Source organism: Protopterus annectens, chromosome 10.part0 (assembly GCF_019279795.1).
Source record: "Protopterus annectens isolate FY-2018-M chromosome 10.part0, PAN1.0, whole genome shotgun sequence".
In the NCBI taxonomy this organism is placed as follows: Eukaryota; Metazoa; Chordata; order Ceratodontiformes; family Protopteridae; genus Protopterus; species Protopterus annectens.
Window position 1 is genome coordinate 1,749,070,495 of NC_056744.1, and position 6,300 is coordinate 1,749,076,794.

A 6,300-nucleotide genomic window follows, 5' to 3' on the forward strand; every position below is an offset into this window, starting at 1 on the left:
GGAGGTGTGTTTAGTGGAAAATAATCATGCCAACCTCGGCAGCTGAAACAACACCTAGAATTGGTATACATCCAAGTAGTATTTTGTGGGTTGTATTTTGATGTGGGTCACCATGGGATTCAAATGTTGTAAAGAAAGTTTACAAGCTGAAAAATTGACTACACAATTTTAAAATTCTAGCTTATGTACCTATAGCAAAACACAGGACTGGTATATGTCCAGGTAATATAAAGAGAACTGAGGATCCCATATTGTTTGTTGCCAGATAGGTGAATGATGCTCTGAATGTTGAATCTAAAAGACATCCTGTGTCCTACCTTGATGGCTCGATGTAGAGAAGAGTGAGAAAGTGACAGTAACATTTCACTCAATGTCTTCCGCTTCTGCCAGTTTTGCACAATTTCATTTAGTGTATATAAAGTTCGGGAGAGTGTGGTCTTGCAACCATGTTGAAAGCTGCCGGGAAGTTTTCATCCTTACAAAAAAATGTTTTATGTGATTTCTGGCTGTAGGAGTGTCAATGTTTTTGGTGACTTTCTAAAGTTTTAGATATTTTGAGTTTGAATATTCATCTGTTGATTAAATACAAAACAATTATTTGTAGCACACTCTGTGGAATGAACATTGGTATGGGCAAACATTGGAAGTAGCTTCCTTGATGAGATTCAGGTGATGCTGGGCAAATAGAACAAGACATGACTATAAAAAACAAATAACGGACATACACACCAGCTAAAACTAATAAACAAAATAAAAGTGTGTTTGTGACAACACTCCCACGGAAACAGCACAAAACCATAATATAGATCTTTAATATTAAAAGGTTAAGTGCTTTCATTTCAATTAAATTTCATTAAGATATTAGTTAAAATATGAAGTGTGTGATACACACAGAAAAAGGACCATAATAGCTTCACACTATAGTGAGCTATGAATTTCCTCACAATAATGAACTGGGATATCTTTAAAATCAATTCTGCCATCCCACCAACAGTAGTAATTTAAAAAGCATTTTTGAAAAGGAACCTAGAATATTCCCCCATAGGGAATGTAAATTAAAAGGTACCAGAAAATGTGGCTCTTGTCCCTATTGTTAATATATTTATGAATGGGAGGCTATTACAGTGGGGGGTGAAAAAGGAAACTTGTTGTATCTACAAGATGGCAATTGACTTAATAAAGCCTTAGTGCTTTTAGCACAGTGTCACACCTGCACATGTTTTTACACTGGAAAAACTGGAGAGGGTTTTTAATGTGTGATGTGCGTGATGTCAACCATGGTACTAGGGATTTGAAAAGGGTTGGCAGCCATGATTTCAAGGGGTCCACCTGATAACACAGAAATGCCAAAACACAGACAACGAAATAACCGACACAAAAAAAAACGACAAAAAAAGAAAGTTCAAAAACATGAAATTTCGCATGCCCGACAAACCAAAATCCCGACAATCAACAAAACAAATACCTTTCCCAAAAAATACACACACAACACAAGCACACCAAAAACCTTACAAACCTGCACTAAACCTTAGATGCACAACTATCTATGCACTAGCCTTAACCCAAACCCTAACCCTAAGGTCCATCGCTATCGCACACTTACCTTACCCGCACCCTAACCCTAACTCACTTAATCCACCCCTAACCCTTAACTCTGTCACTATCGCACACTTACCTTACCCGCACCCTAACCCTAACTCACTTAATTTGCCCCTAACCCTCAAGTCCGTCACTATCACACACTTACCTTACCCGCACCCTAACTCACTTAACCTGCCCCTAAACCTAAAGTCCGTCGCTATCGTACACTTACCTGACCCACACCCTACCCTAACATCTGTCACTATCACACACTTACCTTACTCACACTCTGACCCTAACATCCGTCCCTATCGCACACTTACTTTAACATGTCGGTGTTCTCAGCATTGGGATTCTCAACTGTCGGTCTTCTCCGTTGTCGATCTTCCAGTGTCGGTGTTCTTGTCGTCGGCGTTGTGCACTTTCGGCGTTTTCAGGTAGACCCATTTCAAGACACATCCAGCATCACCTGCAACACATAACAGTGGATACATTATACTGGGCCTACTGCCTGCTTTACTAAGAACTGCATATCATGAGCTATGTATCAGTCAATGTGTCTACTTGCACTGCAAGAAAAGCTGGTAAAGATTTTGTGTTCTAGATGCAGGAGTTGTGGGAACTACCATAGTGGTACACAGACACAGTGCATATTGTAGCTTGCCCATTACACAGTACCTGGCAGTTGATGGAGGGGAAAACCTTTCAGTTAATGTACCTGACATCATGTTGAGCAGGTGAGATTATGATGGTAATGCTGGTGTAATCAAGGACCCTCAGGACCTAGAAGAAGTGGGCTATGTTGTAAAATGCCTGCGCGGTATAGGCTCTCTCTTCTTCAGATGTGGGATCCTAAACACTTCTCGAGCTGCTGCAGCATCATGACATGGAAATAGTGCAGGATCTGTGTGGCTGATACCTGTAAAATCCCTAATGTGTCCCTTGTTTGATGATAAGAGGAGCCCATTCCAAGGATGGTTATTGCTAAACAAATATTCACATTTATAGGAATTGCCATTACTCATATCCCAGTTGATTTTTTGTGTGAGTGAGACATGCCAACAAACTCCTGTATAGCTAGAGGCAACGATGCCCTTAACTTGGAGGTAATAGTATATTAGGCCCTTGTGGACCTGTCTGTGATACAGAGCAAGATGTTATGCAACATTGTGGAGACTGATTCCAATAATGGCCAATAACAGTTGCTGCTCAGCTAAGGCTTCTACTATTCCTAGAATATTAGCATATGTGAAGCTTCTGTATACAAGCAACTCCTGATATTCAGAATAAATGATATAGTTTGCGCATGCACTGATTTGCATGCCATTATGCAGTCATCTACATACCATGACTCACACGGTATTTCTCCCAAAGAGCAAGCTGCATGTGACTCTGAATCATGCCCTCCTGTGCTTCATTGCTCATCATGCTATTTCAAGCATTATTTATGAAATTTTTCTGAATACCCCACGTGTGGTAGCATTCCTCTGACTTTTACTTTAGTTTAAGATTATCTGAATTTGATCATACGTATGGCTGGACATAGTTTTGTTTTAAAGAGATCAGCCAAGATATTTAGCCCACAGATGTCCTATATTAAGTGAAACAATTTGGAACATTAACAACTGACAGTGTACGTACATGCAGCAGGTGATGTTGAGTGTTTCACCAATCAGAAGACAGTTGCATAAGAAATTTTTCTATTGTGACTTACAGCTAATAAAATTACAGTGAAAAATAATTACTTATTTCACTTTTGGTGCTGCGGTAGCGTTGTCGCCTCACAGTAAGACGTTGTCCCGTTCGATTCTCAGTTAGAGCGTCTTCTGTGTGGAGATATGTGTGAATGGGCGTACCTTCAGTGAAGGTTGTGCATCAGAGCTGGCAACTCGGCACGTAAAAATCTACTGCCAATCATTAGTGGACCGGAGTTCCGCTGTGGCGAACCCTTAACCAGGAAAAAGCCGAAAGACACAACAACAACAACAACTTTTATTCATGATAAACTTAAATATTGCAAAACATTGAGCCAGTGCCATGGTGTGGAGTGATAAAGCCCTGACTACAGCCCAGGTGACCTTGGTTTGATTATCAGCTCAGGTGTTTGAGGAAATGGCAGGCAGGGATGGGTATGCTTATCTCATGGTGAGGGTAGAACACTCATCCTGGTGCTCTCAGAACATAGATGTGATCCATGAAGAGGTGATTTACCTTCAGATGGTCTTATATGAATGTACAGGAGGGGAGGGACAAGAGGGTAGGCCTGGAAAAAAAATGCCTCTACCTTGAAGGTGTTGGTGGTGAGAATCCCCAGGACACCCTTGGGTTCCACACTGACCTCAGCCCAAATAAAAATGCAATGGATAGTGTCACTGTTTTAGAATTGTGGAAGGTATGTACCAAAGGGAGTAAGGGAACAAAAAAAAAAAGTAAAATATTTTTAAAAGTGAAACTAAAATGAACCATCACTTCTTTCATTTATGTAATCAAGAAACAACCCATACAATAATGATTGTGTTTATGATGTGCTTTGTGTTATAATATATGTCTGGCTTGAGATGAGTGAAGAACTGAAATAGGGCTACAGTAAGTGAGGTAGTGCTGGCATATTAAGAGGGCAGACGGCAGTGCAGGAATGCATGGACTGAAGTGTGTTTGTACTCTAGGTCCTGGGGGAAGATTTATGCAGCATTAGCAGCAGGATGCCCAATAATGCAACACTCTGTAATCAGCATTGTAACAATATTTTGAATGGGGTATTGAGATATTACTAAGGAATATAGCAATATAACACTTTATACTTACAGTGGCAAGGTAGGCATCCTGGAGAAATTTATATAGTTGCTGCAACATGCCATACTGCAACGCAACATTTTATGCCATATGTTGCAGTAGTACTACAGGCAGCAAGAGTGCATTGGTATATTAGTAAGGCCCATACCAGTACAATACTGTTAGTACTACAGTATAATTGCACTACAGGCACTATTGGGAGATGCTGATGTCATTGGTAGCCTACACAGTAGTGTTGCATCACATGCCATTCTGTTTAATAGTGCATTAGGTGTCAGTGAGTACCATTATGTTTAGGGTGCACATTAGTGCAGCATTGAATTATTCATAAGGTGCTCATTGGTTATATGACAAGATGTAGGTTGCTTTACACAACAGAGCAGCACTATATTGATAGGTTCATAGGTTAGTACTAGGCTAACTGCCCTTGTGGCTCATTTTAAGCCTAGTCAGTTATCCCATTTGAGAATCAAACCCTGCAACTTCTGTCTGTAAGGTAAACACCTAAACAGTTACACCATTTCAGCTGCACTCGCAGTGCTCTAGGTGTTTAAAGAAACATTAATGGGATATGAAGTAGTACAATAAGATTCTGGTGCTAACTGAAAACAAAACTACAGGACTCAAGCAGTACAGCACCACTGTGTACCATACATGTTCATATTGTTCTGTGCACCATTCTGGAATAATAATCTGCAGCAGGGCTAGGGGCTAGCGATGCAGCAATGTGAACCTTGGCTCTAGATGATTGTTACAGTTGAGGTAATAGCCCAACCCCATGTGCAACAATGGGAAAATGGGGTTGTGGATATGATTACATATCACCACTGTGCTTACAATGAAGAATGGCAAGTTGAAGTACTGATAACAAGGACTGGCTATTAAGAAAAAACATGTAGCACATTCCATATATATACGGAATTGCATTGTGCTCAGTCCATTTCTTGCATGCCATTTTTCCATTGCCATCTCATTTGTTTTAACATTTAATGGTTACTATTATGTAGTACAGAGTCTTGCCACACTTTATTCACACATGTTGAGTTAATTCATGCAAGGCTGTGTTGTTATAATGCTGCACTGTTAAACCTGTGTTATAATGCTCTACAGCTCACTTAAGCACACTTTTCTGCTTCGTGCAAAGTCTAACAGTATCTGGCTTTTCCATCTAACTAACAGTCCATAAGAATGGGGAGATAGGGAAGCCTTGGAACAAGAATAATGTCTAAGTAGTTTTAGTTTGGCATCACCTTTGATGGCAACTTGGATTTTTGTATACTAGGCCCATAAATCTCCCAAAAGAAGTATACACAAATATTTGCTTAGCTGGGCTGGGAGAACTCCATTGCTGGGCTTATGCTCTTAACTGCACTTCTAGGACCCTCCGTCAGATGGCAGTCCTGTGGCTAGACTCTGCCAACTCCCTGGGACTGCACCAGACACTCAGTCATGGCCCTTTCTGACTTGCTTCTCTTGTGTCCTCGTAAGTACATGAACACAGTCTGGGCTCTACCTAGCCCCCTCTTATGAACTACTCTCACAGTAACCTCATGAAATATCAAGCAGGTTTCTTTAATATTTGTTATTTTCTGGTTGTTTATTTGGTTGATACTGAAACATCCTTATTAAGAAGTAATTTTATTTAGCAACACATTTGTATGCTTGTTTTTCTTTTTTTTTTTTTTTTTGTTTTTGTTTTTATTATTTTTTTGAATATTTGGAATTTTGCCACTACTAATAGCCAGGCAAATTCTTTCTGATGCATACTCAGAAACAAGTTTACTTAGAAAATGTTTCTATTGTTCCTATTAAATTATGCGTGTTTATTAAAGGGTAATTCAGTTTAAGTAGAATCTCAAAAATGCAGTTGCAGGTCACATTAAATATAACTGGCCTCAGCAACTACTGTAATGCAGCATCTCTCTC

At 39.8% G+C, this 6,300-nt stretch overlaps 1 protein-coding gene across 2 annotated transcripts in view; it reads left to right on the forward strand.

The window, feature by feature from the left end:
* The window catches only part of LOC122813973 (otoancorin-like), a 656,691-nt gene that overhangs the window by 437,699 nt on the left and 212,692 nt on the right, over nucleotides 1-6,300 (forward strand). The gene's annotated exons all lie outside the window — the stretch shown is intronic.